At 45.3% G+C, this 24490-nt stretch overlaps 1 long non-coding RNA gene across 1 annotated transcript in view; it reads right to left on the bottom strand.

The window, feature by feature from the left end:
- Positions 1–765: 765 nt before the first annotated feature.
- Positions 766–24490, bottom strand: part of LOC121824454 (uncharacterized) — a 38173-nt gene continuing 14448 nt past the window's right edge. Inside the window, exon 3 of the long non-coding RNA XR_006066347.2 lies at positions 766–1644. This is a non-coding gene — a long non-coding RNA (uncharacterized LOC121824454). The remainder of the gene's footprint in view (positions 1645–24490) is intronic.

The raw sequence follows: 24490 nt of genomic DNA, 5'->3' as shown, positions 1-24490 counted from the left end.
AGAATCTGCCATTGTCATTAGGGCAACTCTGTGCTCCAGAGGGTGGGGCCACTGCCTGTCCTTTAGCTGAACGCTGTCCTTGTGAGAACTAGTTCATGATTAGACCACGTCAGTCCCCTTCCCAGCTTATAAATAACCTGCTAACCTCAGTGGCTTCTCCTTCACATTTCAGGTGGTGGCTGTGGCTCCCTGCAGCTTCCTCACTCAGTATCCAGGCTCAAGGACAGGGGACACATGGGACTTGTGGTGCAGGGATAAGAAGGGGACCACTAACTTGCCATGGCCCTTAAAGAGCTGGCCCAGAACTTCCTAGCTTGCATCACTTCCTCTCGCTCCAAAGAGCCAAAGTGAGTCACATGACCAAGTCTGGCAACAGCAGGAAGCTAAGTGGTGCCCGTCCACATAGAGCACTATCTACCAACAGCATAGCCACAGGCCACGAGTGATGGTGGCCCTTACGTAGTCCACAGGTGCCACGTGACCTGCTCCTCCTCATCGGCAGGTTGGGTTTCTGCTCCATCCCAGGCAGACATGCTAATAATCACTAGCTTCTTGTCGTTGACATGCCATTCGTTTCAGAGGCGCAGGCTGCTGGAGAGAGTTGTAAATATCCCCCAAACTTCCCAGCAACTGCAGAGCTCTGCGGGAAGTGCAATAAATAGCAAACATCCCCACGACCCTTTCTAATGTCCTTGGTTCTCCACCCCCCCCCCAAAAAAAAACTACCAGGGCCATACCAAATTGATTTAAAAATATTCTCTTGGATTGTAATTAGATTATAAGAACCCTTCAAAAGAAACACATAGCAGCGGTCCCCAGCTTGGGTTCATTTTCCCATTGCGGGTGCTGGAGTTCTGAGTGGCAGGATGTTCACCTTGAAGTGGCCCTATGGGCTGTGATATTTTGAAAGTCTTCGCAGTCTCTGGGTGAATGAACGTCTTCAGTTACTGGGCCCCACAAACGGTGTGGCCAGTGTAGCTAGGAATAGATGACTCCTCCCTGGGACATTTCCCCGACACCTCCGGGGATGCCCAGCCCCTCTCCGCTGTGCCCTCGTTTGGCCCTGTGACTCCAGCCCTCCACACCTCCACACTGGGATTTATCTCTATCTTCTCCCCCTCTCTGGTCCACAGGTTCCTTGAAAGCAGAGGCAATGGCTAAGTGATCACTTTACTGCCCAGATTTGATGAGTAAATGATTATCTGATACCGGGCAGAACCTTCATAAAGTTTCCAGTCTTGTGACTTTTTTTTTTTTTTTTTATTTGCAGAAGAAAAACTCCTAAACCAGGCACATAATCTATAATCCCACAGTCTGGAGGTGGAGGCAGGAGGATCAAGAGGTCAAGGTCAGTCCCAGGTTGGAGATCCTGCTGGGGGTGGGAGGGATGGAAGACACAACAGCACACACTCAACCACCCCACAGTGTTCTTCTAGATCCCTGGAGCAGGGATCAGCCGGTGAAATGACCCAGGCAAAGTCCTCTTGACCTGCAGACCACTGGGGCTGTCCTCAGGAGGACATGGGTTGGAGCTGCAATCTCAGGCCACTTGAATCCGTCCCTAGGTTCACGGCTGTCCTCTCATGAAATATAGAAAATCATATGGAGTAGTCCCTTGATTTTAATTCTTGAAATTTCCATGCTCTGCCAAGAGCACAAGACAAGAGACAAATGCAAATTAGCATGCTCCAAAGGCAAAACTAGAAATTTACACAGCATACATTATTCAGATCCCACACAGGAATTAATGCCTCTATTTTCAACTAATCAAGTCGTTCTGATTCACAGCAAGTAGTAAATATAGAATAAATTTCAACAAACCATAAAAGGACCTGCAGCTCTCTATGTACTCTTATCTCTGAATGAAAATAAACCGGAGCGTGTGGCACTTGTACTGAAAAGAATGCTGGGCAGTTAACCAAAAAACAAATGGGGAGAAATTACTACAGCGTTAGCATTTCTTAGATGGCCATAGGCAGCATTGTGACATGGTAGCGCGCGAGCACACACACACACACACACACACACACACACACACACGCATGCACTCACAGACTTGGGGCCTCAGTTCAAAAGCCTGAGTTCAAATCCTGTTAGCTACTTGCTAATAGCATCAGTTTGAGGTACTTAGGAAAACCTCTCTGAAGCTGTTTCCTCCTACGTTAGACATAAATGGTGATATCTGCCACCTCACAGGCTTTTTGAAAGCGAGGAGAAGATACCTGTGAGCAGGAAAGCACCCAGAGCCCGGAAGCCTAGGTGGCAGCTTCCAAGGTGACAGTTCCACATCTTCCCAGTGGTTCCCAGAGAGCTCAGCATTTACTGTTCCCTCTCATATCCCGTTTTCCTCTCCCCCCCAGATTAGTCTCTAATTAATGATGCCATTAATCGCAACCCACAGTGACCAATAAAATAGCTTTGCAAAGAATTGCCCAGGACCTGTGGGTTTCTCTGCAGATGGAGAGACTGCGTACTTTAGAGATAAGTGGGTGAACATACACCAAGGAGGCTCTCTAGCCGCCATCACTGAGTAATCAAAAGAGGTCAAGTCAATGACAGAAGCCTTGCTCTGCCCTACTGGGAGAAAAAAATGGTGCCCGAAGAGGCTCCTTGTCCAATGAAGGTCTTGGACCCATCCTGAAAGAACTGTTCTCTGTGACACTGTCCTTCCCTGCTGCTCCTGATGTCCCTCACAAATAATATTTTGTATTTAAAAAAAACAACTCAGCAGTAAAGCTATAAAAAAATCTTCAAATACATATATCAAATATTCCCTGTGATTATTTTTTCGTGTAATTCAGGAAGTTAAAAAAACCTTAAAAGCAACAATTACCAGCAACTGCCTTGACCAAAATAACCAAATAGTTGCCCAGATCTTGACTTGGTGTGAAGTTGCGTACATAATCAATAGAATGTTAGTATTTTAGTAAGAGCAGAATTTGCTGCAAACCAAGTGTAAATGTTCTCAACGAGCATCCACTGAGTAACTGCTCTACACGGGCGTGAACACCACGGGCGTGGACACTGTGACAGCAGTGTCATAACCTGACACTAAACGCTCCAGTCAAGCATAGCTTTCCTCACCTCTGGAGAGTCCCAAGCCTGACGAACTGAGCCTGCCACTAGAATGGGAGAGGCAGGAAGATGTTCAGTCAAAAAGCCTCTGACATGGTTTCATCCCGGAAGCCCTAATCTTCTTAGCTGTTAAGATAAAACAAGCAGATCCTTTGTTTCAGGGCTTTGGGATGTCTGAATGAACTGTAAGACATGATTTAACACTGCATAGGCCGGGCAGTGGTGGCGCACGCCTTCAAACCCAGCACTCAGGAGGCAGGGGCGGGATCTCTGTGAGTTCAAGGCCAGCCTGGTCCACAGAGTTAGTTCCAGGACAGCCAGGCCTACACAGAGAAACCCTGTCTCCAAAAGCCAAAAACCAAAACTGAAACAAAAATACAAACAAAAAATTGCATAAATCAGTGAATACTTGTACACATAAAGTAAATACATCTAAAAACAAATTAAAAAGAAAAAAAGTACTCAAACTGGCATCCTTGACTCCCTGGAAATTTCCTCATTGCTACCTGGCATATTAATTTAGTAGGAAATTATTTCTTACAAAATGTACACATGGCTTTTGATCTCACGGAACCGCTTTCCTGGAGGTTTAAAGAGCTAATACGTGTTTGAAAAGAGGAACTGCCTAAAACACTTCTATGTGTGAGGAAGTAAAGTGGATGAGTCTTCTGGATGCAGATGCACATTCCAGTCCCTGGAAGCTAGGCACAGCCATTCACAAGTGTCACAAAGCACTCCAAATCACATAGGAAGGAATATCTGAATGGAGCTGATAACAGCCAGGCATGGGGAGGAAGCACAGCGACCCATTACAAGCAATTGAAAAGTTCCATAGAAAAAAAATGGCACAGCAGGAAATTCCTGACCAGTAGTGTCATCCCTTACACAAATGCGTTGGCAGATAAGTGCATTTTTATGATTCTGCTTCTGCCTGCCGCTTATGACCTCTTCCGACATGTCACCTGGTACATGGCTTATAACTGCACTCTAACTCCATTTAATGGTAGGATTCAATAGAATGTGGCTTCATCTTAATCACCTCAAAATAGTCCTGGTCTTTGCAAAGTAGACGAAGAGGTTAACAACTAAAATACTGGACGGAATTTGCTTCAGGTTAGTCCCCAGGGAGATCATTACGCTGAGGACTCTATAAGCCACACCCTCATTTGCTACCATGTAGGTAAGACATCAGGCATGGATGCTTAGAAATGTAAACTGAGGCTACAACTGCTGCACCAACTGTCAAGGAGATGCTGGGAGGGGAGAAAAGGTGAAGCAATGAATACGCTGTGTCCTGTGTATGTGAAAATACTGGCTGAAACTCTTACAACACTACTGGACAGTATTATGCCCATTCTGCTAATCAGGAAACTGAGTTTCTTAGAGATCCAAAGACAGTCCATGCCCTCATACTACCTAAGCAGAACTAGATTTAGTAACTGGCTCCACCACCTCCTGCTTACACAACCCTGAGCAAACCCCAGATCCCTGCAGGCCTCATTTCCCTCAGAGAAGATGAGAGTGACAGCCCTCCCTCGGCCCCTCCAGAGGTGACCGGAATATGTAACCAGCAAAACTAACCAAGAGCGGCAGCTGCTTTCGTTAACTCAACAAAGAGTTAAACCAATAAGGGAAAGTGATAGGATGAGTTTCCACACAGTTTCCTGGGACACTTTGTTTTCAAACGTTGGCTGATGCAATACTGAGTTGTGTTTTCCGAGCAAGGTCTGACTGGCTGGCTGTCAATGAATCACTTCCTTCATGCTCTCAGGAGAGATACAACTGGGCAGGCCAGGGTCCCACCCCGCTTTATCTTAACTAGCCATACACTGCAGGTAAGCACACAAGTGGAATTGTTCCAAATGTCACTTACAGGAGTCTAAGGTGCCTCCTCCACAGTAGAGATTGTGGCTTGCTGCCTGGCCCTGGACTCCCCTTGGCAGCTCAGCGTCCTAGACTGAGAGGCAGGACGCCTTTGGACATTTCCCACTTTTCTTGTCAAGTACACTTGGCTTTCCAATGAAATCTTAGGAGGAACTATAACATGAGCAGCGAGCAGTAAAACATCTTACCAGAGCACTTCGCAGGGTCAGATCTGTATTTATTATCAATTACCTAGTCATGTCTGAAGGAACACACAGAGTGCAAGATTGACGGTTGGTTATTCGGCGACAGCAACAGGACTCTTAACTTCAGCATGCAATTACGTCCTTTTTTGTCACCACCAGCTAGGAAACAACTGATGAACCAGCAACTGCGTGTGAGAACAACTCCCTCGCTTGCACGCGTGTCTTGTTTTGCTTCATGTTGTCTGAAACTAGTTGTTCTGTGTGTGCTCATGCGTGACAGCTTATGTCACTTCTCCATCAAACAGTTACCTCGAGACCATGTTAAAATGTACACCAGCAAGTTAACCCTACATCTTCATGTCACCATTATTCATTTATTACAACCGTGGAGACGTGCAGATAGAACGATGGCTTAGCTGAAGAACTAAGAAGAATTAGTGGGAAAACAACTACAAACAATGAAAACTGATCCAGTATGACACCTGACTGTCAGACTATGGAGAAATCAATAATCCTCAAGCATTTGAACAACAGAAAGACTTAATAGGGCGGGCCAGAGAGAGGGCTCAACAGAGCAAGTCTCCAATCCTGATGACCTAAGCTCCATACAGACTTGAGTTTGATTCCCAGGGCCTACATGGTGGAAGGACAGAATGTGCATGCGCACACGCGCGCGCGCGCGCGCACACACACACACACACACACACACAAATAGATAAAAGAAAAAATAAGATATAATAGAAGGAATCACTCTGCTCACAAAGACAGCAAGACAAACAGCAGTCCTCTTTACCAAGTCTAAAGAAAATAGAAATTGGTATCATGACTTTGTTTTTAAAAAAGCCAGCATCTCAAGACAATGATTTTTATTTTTAAGTTAACTTTAAAATATCGTGCACCAACCAAAAATTCTAAGAGGATTTCTTTCAGCTTGAACAGATTTCCTTTGTAAAATCACAGTAATGAGCAGTAAGAGCCAGGCTGAAAGACGTGAAAGGAAATAGAGGAGGTATGAGGAAGGACTGAGGATGCCGACTGAACTGCAAGGGGAGAAGGTCCAGAACCGAATCTGCCCTGGACACTAGCTGCTTGACTCAGGAAGCGAAACTAGACGCCTTTTTATCATTTTAGAACTTCGTTTTTAGGAGCTACAGAGATAGCTCAGCAGTTAAGAGCACTGGCTGTTCTTGCAGAAGATCCAGGTTCAGTTCCCAGCATAGCTTGAACGCCAGTTACAGGGATGGGATGGCCCTTTCTGGTCCCTACCGGTACTGAATACACATGGTGCACATATAAATATTCAGGCAGAGTGCCCATACACATAAAATAAAAATAAATTTGTCTTCTTTTAAAAAATTATTTCACACATGTACACAATTAAAATGATAAATGACTTTAATATGTAAATGTTAAACGAAATTTATAGTGTTTTTCAGCTCTACATAATTAAGGAAAACATGCCTGCTGCATTTCAAGATCTGGAATCCACTTGTAAATGTTAGGCTGACTCTCTTAACCTGGGACTAGTTATATCTCTGCCACAGTGATATATTTTGAAAGCTTCATAGAAATAAGGAGGTAGTCATAGCTTTCAAAAACTCTTAACATGGGGATGGAGATATGACTCAGTAGAAAGAGATTCTGCCACAATGGGTCCCAGTTCTCTGGTTAAGACAGGGCAGGTGCAGCAGCTACCTCTAACTCCAGCCCTTGGATGTCAGAGACAAAGGATCCCTGGGAAGGATCAGCCAGATTCAACAAGTGTCCTCGCCTTGATAAACAGCATGGAGGACAATTAGAGAAGACGCTGATTCCAGCTTTGGCCCCCACATGTACCCCTAAACGTGTAAGCAGGACACACACAGACACGCAAACACAAATGCTAAACATTAAGCCCTAACATTTGGTATAATCATTTTTTAAAGGGCAGGGGACGGAGCAGGAAGGAGCTACAGTTTGTATAACTACTCCCTAGGAAATATTAAAATACAATTACACTATTATCATTCCCTTCCTCTTCTTCCTACTGTTTAAATGAAACAGGAACTATAAAGTGTGATATAATGCCTGCCATACAGATATATCTAATATCTAATAGAGTTATCTTTTGGTAAGATATCTTTTGGTAAGTTATCTTTTGGAGGCCTAATGACATGGTATTTTAAAACTATGTCAATCTGGGCTTTTATAAAGGTTAACAAGAATTTAAAAAAAATTAATATAAAAAGGAACCAGAGCCAGGCATAGTGGCACACACCTTTAATCCCAGCACTTGGGAGGCAGAGACAGGTGGATCTCTGTGAGTTCAAGGACAGCCTGATCTAGAGTGATTTTCAGGACAGCCAGGGCTACACAGAGAATCCCTGTCTTGAAAAAAAACAAAAACAAAAACAAAAAACAGACAGACAGCAATGGTTTCTAACTGTTCTCTTCATTGCCCATTTTAATTATAGCAGCAAAAGGCTGAGTAGCTCACCATAGAGGACTGGAGTGGAATACAGTCTGGTACATTTGTGCAACAGAATACCATGTAGTTATTATTTAAAAATAAAATGGATCGGTGATGGAGAGATGTCTCAGTGGTTAAAATCATTTGCTGCTCTTGCAGTGGTCCTGGGTTCAATTCCCAGCACCCACATTGGATAGCTCAGAACCATATACAAATTTAAGACATAAGTGTGGAATGAATACCTATTTACTCCTGATGAAAACAGTGCACTCCAATCCTAACTTTTGGAGACTTTCAGGTTTTGAAAATCTTTGAAGTGTTGGTAAACAGACCTATAAAAACATGGCTCAGTAGTTAAGAGCATGGACTGCCTTCCAGAGGACCTGAGTTTAATTCCCAACACCTACATGACAGCTCAAAGTTGCCTGTAATTCCAGCCCCAGGGGATCTAACCAAGCATGCAATTGGTGTACAGACATAAATGCAGACAAAATATCCATATACATAAAATAAATAAATTAATTAATTAAATTACAAAATAGAAGCCATAAACTCTAGATTTAATGTGATAGTATGACCAAATATGTTGATGGGACTATGCTGTCTAGTTTTATGTCAACCTGACACAAGCTAGAGTCATCTCAGAGGAGGGAACCTCAACTAAAAAAAATGACTCCGTAAGATCGGGCCTCAGGCAAGCCTGTAGGGCATTTAATTAGTGATTCATGTGGGAGGGCCCAGCGCATGGTGGGTGGTGCCATCCCTAGTCTTGTGGTCCCAGGTTCTATAAGAAAGCAGGCTGGGCAGGCCATGAAGAGCAGGACAGTAAGCAGTACTCCTCCACGGCCTTTGCCTCAGCACCTGCTTCCAGGTTCTGCCCTGTTTGAGCTCCTGCCTGGCTTCTCTCAATGGACTGTGAAACGTAAGCCAAATAAAGCCTTTCCTCCTCCAAGCTGCTTGTTCGTGGTGTTTCATCATAGCAATATAAACCCTAATTAAGACAGGACCTTTGCCCCAAAGGATTACCATGGTTCTATTTACGAAGATACAGTCAGAGTGGTGGGATAACTAAGTTGGGAGAGTACTTGCCTAACGTGCATCAAGTCCAGGCATGCTGGTACACACCCATACTTTCACTCAGGGCTAGGGAAGTGGAGGCAAGAGAAGCCGGAGTTCAAGGGTGTCCTGGGCTGCATAGTGAGTTTAAGATCAGCTGGTATATAAGAGTCTCTGTCAAAAAAAAAAAAATAGAAGGAAGGAAGGAAGGAAGGAAGGGAGGGAGGGAGGGAGGGAGGGAGGGAGGGAGGGAGGGAGGAAGGAAGGAAGGAAAGAAGGAAGGAAAGAAGGAAAGGGAAGGGAAGGGGAAGGAGGGAAGGGAAAGGGAAGGAAGGAAGGAAGGAAGGAAGGAAGGAAGGAAGGAAGGAAGGAAGGAAGGAAGGAAGGAAGGAAGGAAGGAAGGAAGGAAAATCAAAGAAAGGGAAAGGCAGAAAAAAGAGACAAAGGAAAAATATAATCAGAACCTAACACATGGGGCATTCTTTACCTAACAAAAGCATAAATCTCAAGAGACTCAGAAACACAACTAAACACATGTGTGGATCATAGTCCAATTCCCAATCTTGGGAGGGTGGATATGCACTTCAGTGGTAGAATAAGTGCTTAGCATTGGCAAGGCCTAAGTTTAATCCTCCAGCTTTAAGATGTGTGTGTGTGTGTGTGTGTGTGTGTGTGTGTGTGTGTGTGTGTGTGTAACAATTAGAGAAATACAAATATAGATTCCATCCAAGACCATATTGTAGAATTATTTGGTTTGCAGGCATAATTATGGCTATTGCTCACAGAGGGTAAAGCATCACAATGCTTCTACTTTCATGGTTAAGAACAGCACAGAGCCCGTGTAGAGGAACATGACAAAAAGAAAAATTTGGTAACACCGTGTGAAGGGTACACAAATACCACTGTACTGTCTTTCTACTGTTTCTGTGAGTCTGAATTTTTTCCATATAAAAAGTTAAAGGAAAAATGTCTTTCATCCTCCTCTAATTCTAACAAGTAATATCTACCACCAAGTTTTCCATCTCCCTCTTGATTACCAAACACTGCCTGGCAACTCTGTTCATGGAATGCAGGTCTTGATTGATTTCTTCCTGAGTACTACGAGGCACAGACACTGTCTCAACCTGACCTGCTGCCTCCTTAGTCTTTGTCTAAAGTTTGAACTTAGTGACGTCATGGCTGACGTTCTGAGCCTCTGTAGAGAAGCAGTAACCTGAGAGAAACGAAGACTTGGCCCGGTCTGCTGAGCTTGAGAACTGTTATTAACAGTACCATGTTACTCTACATCAGTGAGTCTAAGCTGTGGGTCATGACCCTCACAGGGTGACCCTCACAGGGGCCACTTATCAGACATCCTGCATATCAGAGAGTTACATCAGGATTCATAACAGTACCAAAATGACAGTTATGAAGTAGCAATGAAATCATGTTATGGTTGGGGTCACCACGACCTAAGGAATCGTATTTAAGGGTCACAACATTAGGAAGGTTGAGAACCCCTGCTCTACAGCAAACTGAATAACCGGTTATATGGGAGGATGAAAAGGGGCGAAGACAAACCACCAGAAGAAATCTTGGGCTGCCTCTCACAAGCAAGGCTACATCCAAGCCTCGTCTCCAGTAGCTCAGCACCTTGGCCCGAGTGTGGAAATACAAAGAGCCCCGAAGGGAAGCAAGTGAGGACGCCTGCGCTGCCATCTGGGCACGCTTGGTCCAACCCCCACCTCTCCCCTTTCATCCTCTGATAGCGCCCGCCTGACACTGTTTTCCATGATGGAGCTGCAGAGCCCGTCACCGGCAGAGCCCCGGTCTCATTTGGAGTCAATCATTCCATTCCATCACATCAGCGACTAACCGACAGGAGGCACTGCAGATGGAGCCCACTGAGAACAGGCAGAGAATGCCGCCGCCTTGTCTGCCGTCTAGGAAGGGCGGCAGCTGGAAGAGCGGCAGAGGACCGGCATGGACTGTCCCGACACGTGTGCAGAACAAGCGAACAGAAATAGGTTTTCTTTGAGAACATAAAGAAGAAGTTCCTGTGCTTCCTGATAAAACAAAAGTCAAAGTTACCCACTGCAATCAGTGTTTGACCTTTTAATAAATGTTTCCATCCGGGTGTGATGGTGCACACCTGTAGTCCCAGCCCTTGGGGAGCCAGGCAGGAGGATCACCACAAGTCCAAAGGCAACCTGGGCTACCAATCAGACGATCTCAAGCAAATTAAAAGTAAATGCTTCCTCCTGTTGTGACCTGCCCCCTTGTTCCTTCTCAGTTTTCATAGGTTTCCCTTTCTCAAAGGTGTCCCTTTCTTTTCAGACATGTCTGTAAAAAAATAAACATAGGTGTCTGCTCCAAATGATACTTAACTGCACAAGTTTATGAAATAAGGATGTATTGTTTACAATAAGGTAGAGGAGACCCAACTCATGCCCTTACTGAAGCCATGATAACTGCAGACAATCAGATTAAGTAAAGGTATAGCTAAGATTACCAGCCGATGGCAACAATCCAGTCTGAAGATAATTTTCTAGAATGGATGGATCCAGGCCTGGCATTCTCCTGCCTGCCTTTAGAAAACTTCTCATTTGTTTTTTCCTATCTTTCCTATCTTTCCTATCAGTCCAGGACGACATTAGAAGAGAACGAAAGAAGAAAGAAAATTCGGCTTCCAATGGCAATAGAGAACAGAAAGCAATTTCTTTCAACACAGTGCTGAGGCAAGGGCTCAAGCCACTGAAACCAACTGGGAAGTGTATATGACCTAAGCAACATCAGGTCTACCTTGGGGTCACTTTAAATAATTTATTTACTTTTATTTTATGTGCATTGGTGTGAAGGTGTCAAGTCTCCTGGAACTGGAGTTACAGACAGTTATGAGCTGCCATGTGGGCGCTGGGAATTGAACCTGGGTCCTCTGGGATTGCTGACAGTGCTCTTAACCACTGAGCCATCTCTCCAGCCCCTTGGGGTCACTTTAGATCTATTCAATCCCCCCAACTGATGGATGCCTTACAATTATCCTGGTGTACAGTGGCTCCTACTTCCTGTCATCCCTCTCCTGACCACCACTGTCCATTGTCCTGGGTCTGGAAAATGAGAAGTTCAGATTTGCAGACATGTAAATTAGCTTAGTACTGATACTAGAACTTGATCTGGCTAAGAAAACTAGAATAGAATAGAACAGAACAGAATAGAGTAGGGTAAGGTAGGGTAGGATATTGTAGGGTAGTGTAGAGTAGAGTACAGTAGAGTAAAATAGGTAGGGTAGGGTAGAGTAGGGTAGGGTAGGGTAGAGTACAGTGGAGTAGAATAGGTAGGGTAGGGTAGAGTAGGGTAGGGTAGTGTAGTGTAGAGTACAGTAGAGTAGAATAGGTAGGGTAGGGTAGGGTAGTGTAGAGTACAGTGGAGTAGAATAGGTAGGGTAGAGTAGTGTATTGTAGAGTACAGTAGAGTAGAATAGGTAGGGTAGGGTAGAGTAGGGTAGGGTAGGGTAGTGTAGAGTAGGGTAGGGTAGGGTAGAGTACAGTGGAGTAGAATAGGTAGGGTAGGGTAGAGTAGGGTAGAGTGCAGCAGAGTAGAATAGGTAGGGTAGAGTAGGGTAGGGTAGAGTAGTGTATTGTAGAGTACAGTGGAGTAGAATAGGTAGGGTAGGGTAGAGTAGGGTAGGGTAGTGTAGGGTAGAGTACAGTAGAGTAGAATAGGTAGGGTAGGGTAGGGTAGGGTAGAGTAGGGTAGTGTAGAGTGCAGCAGAGTAGAATAGGTAGGGTAGGGTAGGGTAGGGTAGAGTAGGGTAGTGTAGAGTGCAGCAGAGTAGAATAGGTAGGGTAGGGTAGGGTAGGGTAGAGTGCAGCAGAGTAGAATAGGTAGGGTAGGGTAGGGTAGGGTAGAGTGCAGTAGAGTAGAATAGGTTGGGTAGGGTAGAGTAGGGTAGGGTAGGATAGTTCTCACTACCCAAACAGTTTTGGTCTTTCCGGCTTAAGAACCTAGAGAACTCTCCATTCTCTTGATTGAATTTTTTTTGTTTTTGTTCTTTAAAAAAAAAAAAAAAACAAACAGTTGAAGGCCTTTACAGCTGGGAATGGTACAACTCACTGGCCCAAGGCAGGAGAAATAATCCATAAATATAACACCTCTCTTTCATCACCCGGTTCTTCCTGTAGCATGCTGCTCCTCTGTGCCCTTCTTTCCATCCCACACCTTAAGTCGATGACGGCCAAAAACTGAAACAGGTGAGAAATATTTTCTGTCTCTTAGAGTCAGAACTATGAGGTAGTTCCTCTTCTCCACATATGTGTCATGGAGTGGCCACCAAGGTTTATTCTAAATTAATACGTAGTGATTGGCTTGTCTAAGAGCCCTGATGTCCATTGAGAAATGCCCAGTACTACATAGATACAGAGTGGGGAAGAGGAGACGTCCTGTGTGTGCCTGCAAGAAGCCTGCACCTCAATAGATGAAAACAGCCAACGCCAATGCCAAGTCGAACCAGAGATGGAAGCAGAGGGAAACGCACACACCCAAATCCCAGGAGGACATGATCTCACTAGCCCTCTGCCCTAGTTACTTGTCTGTTGCTGCGATAAAACACAATTGCCAAGCCATAAAGGAGAAAGGGTCCACTTGGGTTTATAGTCCCAAAAGGAGAAGAGTCTGTCATGATGGCAAGGCATGGTTGTAGGCAGGCATGGAGGCAAGAGCAGCAAATCAAGGGCTCATACCATATATATGTGTATATACATGTATGTGTGTGTGTGTATATATACATATACACACACATATATGTATATATAATGTTTACAAATACAAGATACAAATAAAGGTATATCTTCATGTACACCTTTATGCCAGAGAAAGGCATCAGATCCCACTATAGATGGTTGTGAGCCACCATGTGGTTGCTGGGAATTGAACTCAGGAGCTCTGGAAGAGCAGCCAGTGCTCTTAACCACTGAGACATCTTTCCAGCCCGTGCTCACATCCTTAACCACAAGCATCAAGTGTAGAGACTGACCTGGAAGTAGGGAGAGACTATTTTATCTTCGAGTCCACTCTTAGTCATGCACTTCCTCCAGCAAGGCTGCGCCACCTGAACCTCCCCAACCCGCATGACCACCTGTTCAAAGAGCCACACCTATGGAAGACATTTCTTATTGAGTCCTGCCCCCAACAGATTGTACTGCAAACAGAACATTTAAAAAGACAAGCATGTGTAGCAGAATCTTAAAGAGTCTTATTAATAAGATCAAACCTGAGGCCAGTTATTGGGGTGAACACTGGAAGGTCAGAGAGACAGAACAAGCCACAGCTAACCTCACCTGGCCAACTTCTCAGCTGGTCCTGTTTCCTCAGACTGGAAGCCTCTGTGTCCTCATATCAGAATGGCTCTCAGCTGAACTGCTGCTAGAAGCCTGAAAGCTTAACCAGGCCAAATGCTTAACCAGCCAAATGCTTCTAGTTTCTGGTCCTCACGCCTTATATACCTTTCTGCCTTCTACCATCACTCCCTGGGATTAAAGGCTCACTTTCTGGGATTAAAGGCGTGAGTAACCATGCCTGGCTGTATCCTTGAACACATGGATTTCTGCCTCTGGAATGCTAGGATTAAAGGCGTGTGCTACCACTGCCTATCCACTATGTTTAATATTTTTTTTTCTCTATGTTTAATATTGTGGCTGTTCTGTCTCTGACCCCAGATAAGTTTATTAGGGCGCACAATATTTCGGGGAACACAATACCACCTCAAGCATGGTCGGGCAGCAGTGGCACACGCCTTTAATCCTAGCCCTCAGGAGGCCGAGCCAGGCAGATCTCTGTGAGTTTGAGGCCAGCCTGGTCTACAGAGTGAGATCCAAGACAGGCACCAAAACTACACGGGGAAACCCTGTCTTGAAAAATCAAAAAAAAAAAAAAAAAAAAGACAAGTGTGCAAAATCAAGATTCTTTGGGATTGTGCAAAGAAATCTTCGACCTCAAAAAAGCATCTTAACTTGTAATCTTTGCAGAAGGCAAGGAGTTGCGCAGTGCAAACACGCGCTGTTTGGCACAAAGTGAACACAGGTCACTTCTACATGCTCTCTTTCTATCGGTAATGCTCCTGATTTGTCAGTAGCCCTCATGTTGACCTTGCTGAAAAACTGTACAAATGAACCTGCAGACTGACTGGAGCTGGGTAGAGCCCGGGCACCCAGGTCTGTGACAGTAGCAGCTATGGATACCTGACACGGTTATTCTTCTTCACTTCCTTTTGTTATCCAGAGGACCGAGCGTGCTCAGGGAAAATGATCTTTCATGTTGACCTTTTCCCTGAGATGGTGCAGAGGTAGAGACGAGTGTCATCGGGACCCAGCTATAAATAACGGCTTTCCCTGTGACCTGGCCGCTCTTCCCAAGTTAGAATTTGATTCCTGCCTCAGAGACTAAGCCTCAATCCCGGGGCCTCCTTTCCCACAATGCGGCACTCCAAAAAGCTGTAGGAGAGCAGGAAAGCAGCGAGCAGCGGGAGGTCAGGAGCTGGGTGCCAGCTTGCACACCGCTGCTTCCTGAATCTGAGCTGAGAGCCCATGGGGGAATGGAAAGAGAACACTGACAATAACAGCTGCCCATCACAAAGCAGGTGTAATAGAGGTGCGTGCCATGCGCTGTTGACTTACTCTGCAGCAGAAGAACTTGAAGGCAATGTTAATAACAGTAATTGATAATGGGCTCCTCCTTTAGAGATGGAGAAGCTAGAATTGGAGGGACGCGCGTCCAGCCCTGACCCTTTGTATTACTGTCACAGCGCCTGCCTACCCGAGTACTGGAGGTCAGCAGTTACTGGGTGGACTAGCAGCAACTCAACGGTACTGCCATTGCTTTCTTTCCTTTCTTGAGACAAGGACTCGCTGTTAGCCCACGCTGGTCTAGAACTCCAGCTCTTCCTGCCTCTGCTCCCTAGCTAGGACCGCAGGAATCTGCTGCTGCCAGGCCCGGCCCGGCGTCACTCCCTTAATGTAGTTGGTACTCTTTCCCCCTCGCCAGCTGCTAAGAAGCACAAATTAGCAACGCATACAGTGGCAATTCTAAACTAATGCCTGACGACATTTTGAGAACCAGATAACAAATCTAATAAAAAATGTCATGTTTTATCATTAAAATGGATTTTGGAGAATTGCTGGGAAATTAAGTACTAACTAAATACTACAGCATTTAGTACTGACTAAAATAGTCTCCCATGCTCTAAGGGGATAGAGAGATGACTCCATGGTTAAGAGCACTGACTGCTCTTCCAGAGGACACAGGTTCAATTCCCAGCACCCACATGGCAGCTCACAACTGTCTGTAACTCCAGGATCTGATATTCTCACACAGACATACATGCAGGCAAAACACCAATATATAAATATATATATAAATAATTTTTAAAAGTTCAGAAGAAAAAAATTAAGGGAAACTCTTTAACATGTTTCTGATAGAGTTCATTAATTAAAATGTGTGAAGCTATATAGGAATGGTAGCTAATGCCTGTAATTGCAGCACTTAAGACCAGCCTGGGCTACATAATGATATCCTGTCTTAAAATATATATGTATATGTGGGGTTGGAGAGATGGCTCAGCACTGACTGCTCTTCCAGAGGACCCAGGTTCGATTCCCAGCACGCACATGGGGGGGCTCACAACTGTCTGTGACTCCAGGTCCAGGGGACTCAACACCCTCACAGAGACATACATACAGCAAAATATGAATGTACATAAAATAAAAATAAATAAATTAAAAAAAAAGATGATCCTGCAGTTCAGCGAGGTCATCTAAATCCATATATATATATATATATATATATATATATATATATATATGGATGTATTTATGTATATGCCAGGTGGTGATGGCACCCAACTTTAACCCCAGCACTCTGGAGGCAGGAGGCAGAGGCAGTCAGATCTTTGAGTTTGAGACCAGCCTGGTCTACAAAGTAAGTTCCAGGATAGCCAGGGCTACACAGAGAAACCTTGTCTCAAAAAACCAAAAAAAAAAACCATCTGTGTGTGTGTGTGTATGTGTGTGTGTCAAATGCTATAGTTTTGAATTCACTTTTCAATATAAAGAAAACAACTACAGAAAAATTTTTAAGCCTTTGGTATGCTAAGATGCCAACCAAATTAAACACAGAGCAAGTCTATGGCACACATCTGAAGAGTTTCCTAAAAATACATAAAACTATGATTGTGTTCATCGTTTCCTTCCTAATTGCCGCGGACTGTCCCAGGTCTGAAAGGATCACTCTAAGCCACAAATCTATTTATAATAGTTTTCTTACTGTCTTCCTTCCTCCAGCACACTGTGACCTTCGCCACGTCACGACAAGTGACACAGTGTCACCAACATGTGTTTGTGAAGCCATAGGCATCTTGTGAGAGATTTCACGGTTTTTCAAAGCAATAAGGAGTGACAAGGACAATTCCATACGATAACACTGCCTGCCAAGAGAAAAATGTCACCCTTAACATAAAGCACCCAGAGGCATAATCAAGAGGTGAGAGAAGAATGGTTTTCGAGTCCGGTGGTGAGAAAGCTGGAGTTCAAGCTGGCAGCAGGAGGAGACAGTGTCTCTGGAGCATGCTCCAGGACAAGCAGTCCTCTCCCAAGCAAGCGTCCAGGTGACAGTCAGGAGCCTGTGCCCACAATGTGGAGCACAAGAGATGCCCAAGATGGCAGCATTCAGAAAGGGGAGCCAGTGAGCGCCTGTAAGAAGAAATGAGGCCGGGAACCTTCTGACTTTCCTGAAAGCATCGTTATGAACCCTCCAGGCACCTACTAAGAACATTAAAGGAATTTCAACTTCACAGTTCCTGAACACTCCCTGCCTACAAACACGGATCCATACAGTCCCCACAGCACTATAAATAAATCCCGCCTGAAGGTCTCCTTCCTGTTCACATGCTTCTCCATAAACCCTGCTCATATCTTTCCTCTTTTATCTAACTTTCATCTCTGTGATTCCTGTCTGTCAGGAACAAAAGGTCCAAATAAATGGGGCTCCAGACGCCTGCTCACTTAACTGCTCCCTGAAAATGGCTCCTTTCCCAGGAGAAAAAAAAAAAAGGAGGAAGTGTCCCCGCAGCCCGACATCAAGCCCATCTGCGGAATGACGCTCAGTGGATCCCCACTGCCGATGCAGCTCTAGCGTCTCATAATTCTGGGATGTATGGTTGCAGCAGAGAAAAGTCTTGGGAGAAGCCCTCCAAAGGTTCCTGTCATGTCACAGCCCCCTTCTCAGAGAGGTAGAGACCAACCTGGGCAGCTGTAAGGCCAGAGTCGGGGATTGACATCAGTCCTCCTCAGAGTCAACATTGACCAGTCATCGCCAATGGAACAGGCTCTTCTCCTGGGATTGTTTTTCACCTTCCAGAAAGTCCTCACTTTTCCTATCAGTAGCATCCACACGTCAGCCTCACCTTGGAGCCCAGCTCCCCTAGTTGGTAGCTGTGTGACCCCTCTGTGTCTGTTTTCTCACTTTCCAGAAGAGTATGGTCCATTGATCGCTACTGTGTGGATTAAACTGGTCCAAGCGCAGAAGGTGCTGAAGCAGCTGCTGGAGCCCAGTAGATTCCAAACGACTGTCAACCGTTGTCTGTCATCGGTACCATGGGCAGCATTACTGTTCTCTGTCGCCCACACAAGTGACCCCAACACTGCTGTCCTTTCCCCTCTTGTGGGTTTGGACACTACTGTCAGGGTTGTGCAAGGGAATGAACTGTGCATGCTAAAAAAATGACTGTGACACTGTAAAGAATCATAAACATATCCGCCATTTGAATCTGAGGATGCCCGTCATGCTTGAAACAGTCACAAACAACAGGACAAGGAGAAACCATGGCACCACATCACATCCCAAATTTCCCCCCATTTTTCTCTGTTCAGTGATTCAGAGATGTGGTGCAGGTGTTTGTGGAACTCTGAACAACACCCCAGATTATAGGGTGTTACCTGAAGAGAGGGTAACAGTATGTGTGTGGGGGGAGACAATCTAAACTAAATCCCATACTGAACCCCTTCCCTCAGAGAGAAGTCTTGAAGACTGGACAATCAGTTCTTCTCTTGGAGTTCCAGCACAATAAGCTATCCTGAAGAATATTCCAAACACCATGGAGAACTAAGAAGGGCATCACCATACGGGTTGACGCGTTCCTGTCCACTGACTATGGGAGTAGGCTGCAATCCATCAATGGCCAGTGGGAGACTGCCCTCCGCTATTCTCTTCCATCTAGTCTCTCTCCCTCTCCCATCCATCCCTCTCTCCTCTGGTACCCTGGCCACCAGGATGGATGTTCATTTATACAGAGTGTCTGTGTTACTCTCCTGCCACCAGAGAGAAAGATCCAGATGTCAATAGATGGAGGTGGTGAGGGAGGCGTTACTTGCAATAATCCAGTGTTGGGAGAAGTCACTTAGCTCTCAGTGGTTAATGTTGCTATGTACTTTTCCTGCCTTAAAAGGTTAAACAGAGTCAGTTCCCTTGCCAGCTTTGAGCTGCCCACAAAGTTTCTTCAATTGCCTTACTACCCTAGAAAAGTAACCCTAACCCCCACTAACTAGATTCGTTTTATTTTTTGCATTCAGTAGAGTTTGAATTAACCTTTGTAAGTATTGCTTGTCACCCTTCCTGACATCGTCCCCTCCCACCCTGACCATCCACATTAGAACTCTGTAATCCCGCGTAGGGTGTTCGGAGTCACCAACGTCCCTCGGGAGGTGACAGCACAGGCAGCTAGCTGCAGAACCCATTGACGGTGTTCACTGAGTCATCACAAGGCTCTGAACTGCAAGGTAGACAGAACCCAGCTCTGGAAATCCGGTCCCAGAAAGTCTACTCTTTGGACTCCTGTGACTTTTCCCATCCACCATTCCCCCTCATCTAGAATTCAGTCAGCCCCTCTTTCCCCAGGCCCAGGAATTCCTGTCCGCTTGTGATTTCCTCTGCCTTCTCCCATGCCCACCTGACCTCCCCACATCTCACTGGCTTCCAGCTCAAGCCGGTGCTTCCTCCCCCGTCATCCGCCCTCCCCACGTGGAAACGTTCCCACCTTGAAGCCTCTTCCTCAGCCCTCAGAAGGGCTTTGATCTCTGCTGTACAACACGGTTTTTAGGGTCATCCAGCGCTTTTAGATCTTTTAGGGTTTCACCGTCTTGAGATTGGTTAAAAGCTAGTCCAAAGAAAGCCAATATGCTTTCAACCTCTAGTATGAACTATCAAAACTCTACAGTTAAAGCCCTCTTCTGTACCATGTTTATTGTGTTAGAGGCTCTTGTTTACATACATGCTTCCCTGACCAGAATGAAAGGGCAGGTTTGTATCATGTGTTAATAAAGAAGTGACTCTTCACATATGGTGTTATAATGGTATGCACTGGGTACTAAAACTTATCAACTGACAGTGTGCAATGTGAAATTCAGTTGCCCAGTTAAGGCAGAGCCTTGTTAATGCAAATATCATCCATTTAAATAACAATCCCTCCATATTTACCACATCTGACATGATAGGTCCTACTACTTAGACCACTTTTGTATTTTGTTTATATTGTTTGAGACAGGGTCTCTTGTAGCCCAGACCAGCCTCAGACTTGCTATGTAGCGGAGGCTGGACTTGAACTCAGGATCCTTCTGCTCTCTCTGGAGTGCTGCAGGCAGATGTGCAGCATGTTTGGCTTTGTTTGTAAACTCTTTACTGACGATCCCCCCATCACTAAGCACATGTGCCATTAAACGCCCCCAAAGATGTGAAGCTAACCTGAACTCAGACATGTCCTCTCAACTGTGTGATGTTTTGTGAGTTCCGGGTCCAGTCTCAAGAGACTGTGCGGTCCCCTTCTTCACTCTCCCGGGTTCCAGCCATGGTGCAGAAATGCTCACGCATTTCCAGATTCCCGAGTGCTTGCAGAGGGATGAATGCGGCTCTGCCAGTGAGTCATTCTGGCCGCTCTGCTCGCCGCCAGATGCACCTGTATCTTATTCTGTTCCTGCTGCTATAACAAAATACCTGAGTCTGAGAACTGCATAGACAACGGAATGTACTTCTCACAGTTCTGTAAGCTGAGAAGGACAGGATCAAGGTAGCAACAGATTTGGTGTCTGTCAAGAGCTCCCCTAATCCCTAGACGACACCTTCTTGCAGCATCCTCACATAGCAGAATAGTCAAACATGGTCCCCAATGACTTATAAAGGCACTAATGCAGTTCAGAAAAGCAGAGGCCTCGTGACCTAACCATGTCCTAAAGGTCTCACCTCTTAGTCCATCATAGTGCGTGTTAAGTTTCAACACAGGAATTTGGAAGGAACAACAGCTGAGTCAGAAGAACAACTTGGGGGTTCTTTTTTCTCTCATTTTTTTTTTTTTCCAGACAGGGTCTCTATCCTAGGCTAACCTTGAGTTTCTGTCTGTATCTGCCAAGGTCTAAGCTGACAGACATGAGCTACCTGGACCCCATTTATATGATGCTAGGGCTCAAACCCAGGGTTCACGTGTGCTTAGCAAGCCCTGTACTGAGCTACACCCCAACCTGAGCTATCCTGAGAAGTAGAGCTTTCTTGCACCTCCAGCCCAGGCAAGCTCCCAAGCCACAGGAATGGCCCAGCAGATATCAACTGTCTACCCCAGGCAGAACCAACCCACAAAATCCAGCTAAGGCACTATAAACCGCTATGTATTGAATGCTGATTGTTACACAGTAACAGATAATATAAAAGAGATAATAAGTTATACCAGGGTGATACAAACTGAAAGAAAATGGAATAAAATAAACAAACGAATAAATAAATCATACTATGAAATAGGATAATTCTTGACACAAAATTCCTGTATCTTGTATAGGAAGGCAGGTGTAAACAAACATCTCAGCTACTCAAACACCGGCACATGGAAGATAACTGTATTAACCCAACAAGCACTAAGGTGGGCAGGCAAGTGGGTGGGCAGGCAATCAGGGTTAGGCCTCCTATGCCACAGGCACAATGCTAATCAAGAAGTATGTGGACAAGACAAACCAAAATGTAGTCTTGAAGAGGAGATGGGAATGCAAATCACTGTTGCCGACTCACCATGGTAATTGGAACTGTGCAAGTTTTAAACTGTAAACAAAACCTCAGACACAATCCCAAGGCCCTGATAGGCTGTGCAAAAACTGAAGGCTATGCAGATACAGCGAGACCCATCATTTCTACCACATCCTCATTAGTTCATAGGAATACACTCCACAACTTAAGGAACAATGGACCGATGGCGGAAAAATACTGTTACTGGCTCAATTATTTCTATCTCAAGACTTCTCTAGATTGCCTGGACAAGCTTTCCCATCTGGTACCTTCGGCCTGCTTGCTCTTTATGACATTCTGCTTTGACATAGCCCCCTGAAAGCGCTCTTAAAATCTCTGCTTACCAAATTCCCTGAAGAATATTCCCACATTTTAAGATCTTTGAAGTTCGACACATATTGTATAGCTTCCTGTCTTCTACTATCAATAAACATCTGCTGACTGAAGAACCCTCTAGAAGCCCTGCAGGAAGTTTTCCAGCTGTCCAGGGCTGATTAAAACTGTTTTCTCCTGCCTAGACTATGAACACCGACTGTGCATTTAACCTGAAATTTGAACATAACAAAAACACGTAGGATAGGTGCCATGCTTTGCTAGGGGTACACCCATCAGTGTGTCTGGGGTGGCACTTTGCACCTCTTTAGGTCCATGCTGAATATTCCTAACAGCATGGGCACTGTGTCTATTGACACACTCCTAAGGCCTCCACAGCCGCACACTGGGCCCGGAGTCTCTCCTGGGCATGAGGTCTTTCCTCCAGCACAGCAGTTCTGGTTCCTTCTGAAACCTGAGCCCAGTGAAGATGAGAGCTCTGGAAGCGTTAGCACCCTCATCAGAATTGTTTTCAGTTTTTTAGCTCGGCTGCGAACTGAAGGAACTGAAGCCTCTTCTGTTCAAAGTGCTTGAAGGTTTGACATTTAAATTGATCTTAAAATAGTTTTTGTATGAAAAACCAAGGAAGGGAGGACTGTGGTTAGTACCTTGGCCTGAACTTTTATATGAGTGGGACACAAACAGTGGCGGTGTTGAAGCTGGCTGCAGGGTTTGCTGGCTTTGATTAGGGCAGGAGCAGCCCAGGATCCAAATAAACCCACAATTCATCTGACTAATTCCAGCTTTCCCCGAACCCTCTACCCCACCCCCACCCAACCGGCATATGTGGACATGTTCCTAAAGTCATTTGACTCTCGGATGGCCGATTCTCCTCATACCCTGCCTGTTTCCACAAAGGAAGAGGGCTGGGGGGGGGGGTGCGGGGGGGGCGCATCTCAAAAGCCAGCAAATCCACCTGAGCAATCTTTCTATGAAGGGATGGAAGAATCTTTCACTCTGAAATATTTGGGGGAAGGAGGGCTTCTGAGACACAGGAGCATCAGAATGATGGCTCTGAAAATACTTCGTTTATACATATTCAAACACTCTAAGTTTTTGTTGTTGCTGTTAGGTTTTTTGAGACAGGGTTTCTCTGTGTGTCCCTGGCTGTCCTGGAACTCACTCTGTAGACCAGGCTGGCCTCGAACTCAGAGATTCTCCTACTCCACCTTCAGAGTGCTGAGATTAAAGGCGTGTACCACCATACCCAGCTTAATTTTTTTTCAAAATACCATTTAACCTAAACTTTAATTTTTAAAGCATACTGAAGTATCATCTAAATACACTCCGTTACAGGTACTGTTTCCATTCTTAAAGTTCCCTCTCCCTCCACCTGTGTCGATGAATCCTTTAATAATACTTAATAATAATAATCCCGTTATAATCAAGAGACTGCACTACTAGCCAGGCAATGAGAAACATCTACAGAGAGAGACTGCACACAACCGGTGTCTATGCAAATGCAAACAACTGCCCCTTGGAATGGACACCCTGGCTAGCAGATTTTGAGCAACGGCCTGAGCTATGTCAAAGCCCCGGACCCCAGGGACGCCATTCGACAAGTGCGGTGAGCACCCTGGCCCCACCAAGGAGCTGTGTTCAGACCAAACCCTCACCCCTCACGCCCCTTCTCTTAGAGCTCCCTCCAAAAATGAACACAATAGGCTCCCCTGCCCATGTCTGTCTGTCTGTCTGTCTGTGTGTCCATGTTTTCCTGTGTTGAATGTAGAAATTTCTAGGTGCAAATCTTAACCAAACATGCCAACATAAACAAGTAAAGAAAGCAGAGTGGCTGTAGAGGCGGATCAAGGCCCTGTAATGATTTCTAGTTCATCAAGTCTCGTGTTCGTGGCAATGACCGCAAGCACATGAACGCTGCTTCTTCCCAAAGCTAAAGAATGCAAAGAGAGAGTGGGGTTCAGTTACTTTAAGGTAAGGGTGGAGGAAGAAAGTACTGAGAGAATAGCATTCCCGATGCTCTGCTGATGCACCAAGGCCCTTAATCAGCAAATGCAGAGGTGAGACCATCTGTGCACTGCAGACACCTGAAGCCCCCTCCATCTGGGTAAGGCATCCCTGTGCAACTTAACAGGCTGTGCATTCACACAATCACCCCTGTGGTACCAGGGGGTCCGATGCAGAGAAGAGCCGGAAAAGACAGTAAGTCTTAAGGGTCTTTGGAAACAACACACCCCTTCCCGGTATCCTTGCTCCAAACCGACAATTGTGACAGGACCCAGAAAGCGACAAATTGGGTTGAATTTCCTGCTCAATCACTTACCAGAAGGTGAACCTTTGTTAGTGAGCCAATGTTTCAAAAGCTTTGGGATGATGTTAAGGTATTGCTTACTTTAGCAAAACAAGGTGGTGAGGTGAAGAACAGAACGGGGAGAACACATCC

The sequence above is a fragment of the Peromyscus maniculatus genome, chromosome 20 (assembly GCF_049852395.1).
Source record: "Peromyscus maniculatus bairdii isolate BWxNUB_F1_BW_parent chromosome 20, HU_Pman_BW_mat_3.1, whole genome shotgun sequence".
Lineage (NCBI taxonomy): Eukaryota > Metazoa > Chordata > Mammalia > Rodentia > Cricetidae > Peromyscus > Peromyscus maniculatus.
The sequence above is the reverse complement of the archived record's forward strand: the minus strand, read 5'-3'. Positions and strand labels throughout refer to the sequence as shown.